General features: G+C 38.3%; 1 long non-coding RNA gene across 2 annotated transcripts; it reads right to left on the minus strand.

Moving 5' to 3' along the window:
* Nucleotides 1-3,182: 3,182 nt before the first annotated feature.
* On the minus strand, nt 3,183-4,285 carry LOC139696051 (uncharacterized). 2 transcript variants are annotated; one of them, XR_011702556.1, is made up of 4 exons: nt 4,268-4,285; nt 3,724-4,166; nt 3,542-3,650; nt 3,183-3,453 (listed from the first exon to the last, which is right to left on the minus strand). It is a non-coding gene; the product is annotated as an uncharacterized lncRNA (long non-coding RNA). The 2 variants fall into 2 exon arrangements; XR_011702557.1 differs by having other exon boundaries at nt 3,542-3,671.
* Nucleotides 4,286-8,252: the final 3,967 nt, after the last annotated feature.

The raw sequence follows: 8,252 nt of genomic DNA on the forward strand, positions 1-8,252 counted from the left end.
GTAGGACACCATGGTAAGGTGTGTGGCAGTAGGCGTACAACACATTTAAACCATCGGAGTTAATATAATGTTTTTAATGAGGAAACCACAATTTTTTAAGCTTTCAAAAGAATTAAAAAAAGGTTAACTACTACTAAAATGGCTTATAGCGGCATTTAACAGATAAAAAAGAAGACATTTAGGTTAATACAATTTTTTTAAGCCTTTTTTTTTAGGTTTTAAAAGTTATTAAAAAAAAATATCGTATCAAAATTGTTTTCAATTATTTTCAAACGATTTTTTTGTGATTTAAAATCCTTGGTTCAGAGTTCATTACGGCTAGAATAATAATAATGGTTTAGTGTTCAATTCTGTTCAATTCTGTTGCGCCTAGATAAATAAATCACATAGTAAAAAATTAAAATTTCATGTGAAAATAATTGCGGTTAATGATGCGTTTTTGTTTCTCTGGATTGCAAAATAGGATGCAATTGTTGGAAGAGACGCAGTGCGAGTACATTGGAAGTTATAACAAATGAAAGGCGATATTCATATTGCGCAATTTATTACGAAAAGATTTTTAAAAACTATCGGGAAGTAAAAAATTTGGAAGATAATTCTATGTGTGGCTATGGAAACGCGGTCATTGAAGCAGGAGGATAGACGTACTAGACTGGAGGCTATTGTAGATATAATGTGGGTGTGGAGAAGAACTGAGAAGGTGAAATGGACAAAGAAGAAAACAAATGATGAAGTACTTTGTATGGTTAAAGGCGAAGAGGGGGGTTTGTTGGGAGATATTACTAAGGAGGCAGATGAAAGATGGATAAAGGGGGTATTGACCAGTTGTAGTGAGATTTTGAAGACTTTAATTGAGGGGAGAATGTTAATGGCAAGCAAGGAAAGGGAAGGAACAGGAGATAGGGATGTCTTGGACAGGAGAGAAGGGAGGTAGAAAGTACTCAAAGATGAAGATGGACCTGATATAGAGTAGGACGCTGGATTTTGTGTTTTGGTGGGAGTCATAAAATGTGTTATTTGGTAGCTGTGACTATTCAAAAACCTACCTTAACGGGTAGATTAGCTAATAATAAATAATATATATATATATATATACATATACATAATACAAATAGAGGAAATACCCTTTAAAAATAAGAGTTAATCAATTATATAGTACGTCTGAACTCTCGGATTCAACTCACACGTGGCGTAATTATCTCCCCACTGGAGATATTATCGCCACCTCCTTAAAGACGTTAGTTTCCCTCAGAGAACAACAAAGACTTCCTTTCTTCCTCAGAAAACGCATTACCCCGACTTAAAACAAACACATCCTGGAAGGGTTACATATAAGTAGGGGGAAAATGTTTGTCCTGGCGCAGGTTTGACCTTGACATTCCAACCCGGAACTATCGGTCGCAGAGAAAAACAAATGACGTCACGTGAAAGAGGGGGGCATTTATCCTTCACAGGCAATATAATTGCATCACGTCAACCCAACCCACGCAGGAAAAATCATCCTGGCGCAAGTTTCACCTTGAAACTCAAACCCGGATACATCAACAACTATCGGTCGTAGAGAAAAACAAATAACGTCACGTGAAAGAGGGGGGAGGGAGCATTTTTCCTTCATATGCAATCTAGTTGTATAACGTCAACCCAACCCATGCAGGAAAAATCATGACCCAAGGCCATCGCCTCTTATATCTCCAGAACTATCAATTGTAGAGTACAACAAACGGTGCCAAGTGAAAGAAGAGCTAATTATACTTCAGATAGATTTTATCAAATATCTCGTTTAATAATAACGATAACAACAAATAAACAAAAATAATGGAAAGACAACGTGATTATATGTTAAAAAGGTCCTTATAATTTTTTTGATAGCACTTTAAATAAGCCCGTAAAAATTAATTAAAGTTCTCAAGACCTAATTTTTTGAAATTCCCGCTATTTCTCTTCAATTCCGCTTTGCTATTCTCTCATTCTATACCTATTAATCAGTCTCCTTCTCCTATTCGGAAATTGACATTTAAAGCGGAGGGCATGAAGAGAGAGTAGAATTGCGTTAACCGGGAAACGCCCATCCCTCACCCCTTAGCTTTTTCCCTTTCCACCACACTTTCTACGCAGTATATAAAGGGGACGGATCGGCGTTAGGTCGCCAGCAGATCGGGAAATAGTCCCGGTCTATAGGCCCACCTAATCATCGTGTAGGGTTCCAGATGAGATCTTCCTCCGTGGGGCTAACACCAAAAGCTGTGGGGGTAAGTATGACCCGTTAGCCAAATTGGCTTTTCGGATTTTTTTTCATTTTTTCTATACGCTCTAGAAGCGAGCAAATGTGAAGATGGGTCACTCTCAATGCCCGCCTTCGATTCCCGGCGAGAAAACCGGAGACCCTTTCCAGGGTATCCAAGGGTTTTCAGGGTACGGGAATATCATTGTCGAAAGGACACCCCCTATGTACCCCTTAGCGGGTTGAGCACCGTGGGGGTACTCAGTACTATCGTACTGAGTATTTTCCAGAACTTTCAGACCGATCGGACCAGTGGTTTTGGCCCTATGGCCAAAAAAGCCGAAATTTTCGGGAATTATGCTCAATAACTCCGTTGTTTGAAGAGATAAAAATATGATTTAAATTTGAATGTTTATCAGAAAACAGCTGGCTACCGATTCCGCGTGGAATTAATCGTAAAAATATTAGGGTTCACCCTAGGGTAATAAGGGTATAGTAAAATCTCCGACTGAAGTACCCTTTTCAAAATGCTATATGATACGGAGCATAAGTGTTTACTATTCCCAATTTCTAAAAGTTTGATATACCAAATAGGTAGGTCACTATTCCTAAAAGAAAGGATAAGAATTAGGCGGTGGCGTTTACAAAAAACCCTCTAGATAAAAATATGGTTTAAATTTGAAAGTTTATCAGGGAAAATTTAGTTATCTATTCCGCATTGAATTACCCGTAAAATTATAAGTGTTTACCCTTGGAAAACTAAGGGTATGGAAAAATCCCTAATTGAGGTACCATTTTTAAAATTCTGTACGATACCAGACATAAGGGTATAACATTCCCAATTTCTAAAACTTTGATATACCAAATAGGTGGACCAAATATATAATGTTTTCTCTAAGGAATAGGGATACAAAATTGTGGAAATTCATATATATTAAAACGAACATTTTGTTTCAAATAATTTTTATTTGATTATTTTTTTTACATATAAAAAACTTTTCTTGGCTATAATTATAAATCATAACCTCCCCCACCGTCATTGTAAACATTCGGGGGAGAAAAAGTTTCTTCTCCCTCCCCCGAAAAAAGATTGTCGCCACCACCCCCTCCCCGAATCGGGTGGTCATCATCTCCACCTTCTCCACCCGGTAGCGGGTTTCCTCCTCCAAATCCTCCTTCTTCAGAAATGACCCCTCCTCCTGCAACCGAAAGAATCTTTCCCGGATGCTAGCCTGCCAGAATAAAAATAGGTACCGTCAGTAGATATTAATTACACTTCGAGCATTATTAAAATTTGATATAACCAGTTAAAAAAGCTACCACAGAAGTTGATGAAGAGGTCAACGCTTCGGGTGACGTTGAGGTGGAGGTGGTGACGCTGACAGTGGGGGTGCTGTTAAGCGTCGTGGTTGAGGGGGTGGACTCCATCCTACAAAGGTAAAAACGAAAACTTTGTATACAATAAATCATATGTTTATATATATATATTAATCGTTACTCACATCAATTAACTGGAGGGTGATTAGAACTGCCAAAACCACCCTGTCCTCGGTTACTATTAGAGGTAACGTCATCAGACACTACAAATGAAACATCTGTAGCGATTCTTTCAAGGATGATTTGACATATTCTAGCTCCTCTTCTCACCAAAAAATCCTCATCACTATGGTTATAGAGGAGAACCTTAATTTCCCCCCTATAATCAGGATCAATTACACCCGCCCCAACTTCTATCCCATACCTCAGCGAAAGACTAGAGCGGGATGCGAGTCTCCCGTAAAATCCTTTGGGGATTTCAAGGGAGAATCCGCAAGGTATTAAAGCCCGCCCCCGCTTAGGAATTATATCCCACTGGACAGCACTAATATCATATCCAGCAGGGCATTCATAGCATGGCATAGGGGTACTTGCAAACGGGTGTAGTTTCCTAATGATGATGGAAATTCTGAAAATTTTAATATGATAAATATATATATTTAAGACCCCTCCTCAACCATATTCAAATAACATTTAAAATAATGGTAATTATCTCTAAGTCATAATTACCCAGAAGCAGAAGTAGTAGCCTCCATGATTATGATTTTTGGTGCAGGAGTGGTGACAAGACTGGAATATGGTGCAATTCGGCAATTCGGCAATGAGCGGCGATGATCAGAGGAGAGCGGATAATAGCGACGGTAGTAGATCTCTGCCAGGTGTTGAATGATGGAGACTCAAAGCTGAGGGTTTATATACAGGAACGCTTCTGTAGAGCATCATGCTACGTGCTAAAACTAGGAAGTTAGAGGAGGAGGTTGCATTAAGCAAGATCGGATAGTGGAGTGGGTTTTTTTTCACTCCGCTGACCTCACTCGTTGAACATATCCCAACATCCTTGAGAGATTCCTCATCCTCCTTAATCTCTTTCAATAACAACTCCTTGCATGTCCTCGGATGTTCGGCATTGAGCATTGCATTTTTTCAGTAGAAGCTGCCAACTCCAAAGACCTTGGCACATGCTCAGGTTGCGTCGAAGGATAATTGAAAGGAAATACCTGAACTAGTCAATTCCATCCAAGCACATGCGTAGATGATGAAATTACTTGATTTCAACTAGGTAACCTTCTTGCGCGGATGTTCGGCATTGAGCATTGCATTTTTTCAGTAGAAGCTGCCAACTCCGCAAACCTTGGCACATGCTTAGGTTGCGTCGGTGGATAATTCAAATGGTTGAACTAGTTAATTCCATCCACATCCAGACCAGCACATGCACAGATGATGACATTACTTGATTCTAACTAGGTGGCCTTCTTGCACGGGTGTTCCGCTGAGGGAATTAGCTTTTATTTCTATAAAACTCCACTTCTGAGAGTTAAGTTTCCATTTCCTCCAGAGCAGCTTAGAGAGCTATTACGGACCGATTTCACCTCCCGAATCATCAGCTGTATTCATTGACGTCAGGAGTAAGTACATATCATTAATAATCGCATTAATTTCTTAGGGTATATGCAATACCTAAAAGAAATTCATATATAATTGATTTTATCAATAGGATTGCATAGTTTGTTAACTAATCAGAAGTAGTAATATATATACAGCAATGTCTAACGTAAATTCACTATATAAAATATCATTATTAAAGTTATCAAAATATATTGTTCAAAGCGCATTCGTTAAGACGGAGAAGAGACAATCACCGGGTATCTCATTTAGACATTGTTTGCAGAGTAAAGTTGACATAATCTTGTACCATTTATCCGATTCAATACCTCGCACTACGTTTAATCATATTGAGCAATATACTATTGCAGAAGAATACGAGTTTCTGTTCGAACGGGGTTATGAAGTAGATGATATTCGTTACGAGGTTTTTCTACCTCTAGATCCTGCACTTAATGTAATGAGATGAAAATGTATTTTTTCATACGTATCATTTTTTTATTTTATTTCAGCAACAGCTCAAAGAACCTTTAATCATGCCCTCTATCCAAGAAATTCTAGAAAATTACAATGCTGGTAGCTATCACAATTCGGAAGAATTAGAACAGGCATTAAGTGACATATATATGAAAATAGTGTTTGATGACGATAACATTTCTGATATGGGGACGTATAATCGAATGAAAAATGCGCTGGATAAGGCAAAGGGAAGAAAATTTTGCACTTACTGTGAAATCTTCTATGACATTGACGAGGCTATGCCTCATGAGAATACCAACGCGCACCGGATTAAAATCAACGAGCAAATAGGGAGAGGATTCAATGAAATTGAATCAGCTATTCGTTCCAGACTGAAAACATTTTGGATTACTCCCGTGGAAGATGGTGAACAGGACGTGATCTCATTTCTCAATAACATCAAAACTCAGTTGATCGAAAAGATAAATGATCAAATAGTGGAAAATAGTGCCATTAAATTCAATCTTGTTTTAATTTGCAAATTCAAAAAGGGTGAGAGGGATGAAATGAACGCTTCCTTCAAAACCAACAATCGCAGGTTATTGTTAGCAGATGAAATTGAGGAAGTAATCAATGAGACATTTTCTAAACTTTTAATAGAAAAGTCCGAATTTCAAGCTAAAGGTTCAGGATGGGCCTTATCAAATGTGCTAGGTTTAGAACTGCGAATAAACAAGTACACGCCATTTCGAGGATCAACATTCATTGAGCTGCCTATAAAAATTAGGAATACTAAATCCGTTATCAATATCAGAAATGATGATCAATACTGCTTTAAGTATGCCATTTGGGCCAAAAATATCGATAAGGATCCTCAAAGAGTTTCCCAGTATAAGACACGAGCATGCCATATGGGTTACAATTGGGACTGCATCGCGTACCCGGTGGAGCTGAAAGATATTCCCAAATTCGAACGTGTCAATAATATTTCAATCAACGTTTTTGGTCTGACAGATAAGAACCTCGTGTACCCACTAAAAATTGTAGATCATGAGCTCGAGGATCATCGCGACCTCCTTTACATTAGCAACGAAACAACCGCTCACTATTGTTGGATTAGGAATTTTGATAAATTGATTCACTCCCAAATTACGAAGCATTCTAATAGAATATTCACTTGCAAACGCTGCCTCACACATTACCGGAGTAAGCACAGGCTAGAAGAGCATCAACAGCTATGTAAAGGTACAGGCGAGCCGAGTAAAATCATTCAACCTGACGAGGACAATAAAAGTTTACAATTCACAAACTTAAATTATTCTTTTCGGGTACCTTTTGTCATTTACGCTGACTTTGAATGTCTTCTGGAAAATATTAGTACCTGCGAGCCTTATCCTTACTCATCTTATACTAATTTAATGCAGAGACATACCCCATTCAGCTTTAGTTACATCGTAGTGGGACCTGAGGGATGCGAGGACCCATACCTGTACCGAGGTCCCAATGCTGCTAGGGTATTCATTTTACGGATGAAAGAAGAGGCTGAAAAAGTTTGTAAACTTTACAAAAATATTATTCCAATGAATCCTCTCACTCCAGAGGAAGACTCAGATTTTGAAACTGCAAACGCATGTCACATTTGTGGTAAAGAATTGAAGGAGAATAAAGTTAGAGACCATGATCATTTGACAGGAAAGTATAGAGGACCTGCGCACTATTTTTGTAACATTCAATATAAAATGCCGAATTTCCTTCCAATCTTTATTCATAACCTCTCATCATATGATGGGCATTTCATCGTACGAGAGCTTAACTATGATGACAGGGAAATATTTATAATTCCAAATTCTGAAGAAAAATATATATCTTTTTCTAAGTCTATCACGGAAAATTTCAAAATTCGGTTTGTTGACACGTTTAGATTCATGCCTACCTCTCTAGCTTCATTGGTTGCCAATTTAACAGAGTTTAAATGCACAAGCACAATATTCGGTGAAAAGACAAATTTAGTTACACGAAAGGGGGTTTATCCCTATGATTACACTGATTCGTTGAATAAACTCGATGAAACCTTGCTCCCGGAAAAGGAGAATTTTTACAACAGACTGACCGATGAATATGTATCTGACGAAGATTATCAGCATGCAGAAAATGTTTGGGACGCATTTGAATGTGAAACACTCGGCGATTACAGCGATGTCTATCTGAAAAGCGACGTGACCCTTTTAGCTGATGTTTTTGAAAATTTTCGTGACGTATGCTACAGCGCGTATAAACTAGATCCTGCGTGGTATTATACTGCTCCAGGTTTAACTTTTGATGCAATGCTCAAATACACTGAAATAGAACTAGAGCTTTTGACTGACTACGACATGATACTAATGATTGAAAACGGCATCCGAGGAGGAATTTCACAATGCTGTAAAAGGTACTGCGAATCGAACAATAGATACATGTCAAGTCATGACCCAGATTCAGGTCCAACCTATTTGACATATCTAGACGCTAACAATCTCTATGGGTGGACCCTTTCGAGACCCCTTCCCTACGGTAAATTTCGATGGTTAACACAGGCAGAAATTGATGATTTAAACGTTGAAAATGTTCCCGAAGACAGTGAAACTGGATATATTCTCGAAGTTGATCTTGAGTA

The sequence above is a fragment of the Hetaerina americana genome, unplaced genomic scaffold (assembly GCF_022747635.1).
Source record: "Hetaerina americana unplaced genomic scaffold, ioHetAmer1.1.p SCAF_651, whole genome shotgun sequence".
Lineage (NCBI taxonomy): Eukaryota > Metazoa > Arthropoda > Insecta > Odonata > Calopterygidae > Hetaerina > Hetaerina americana.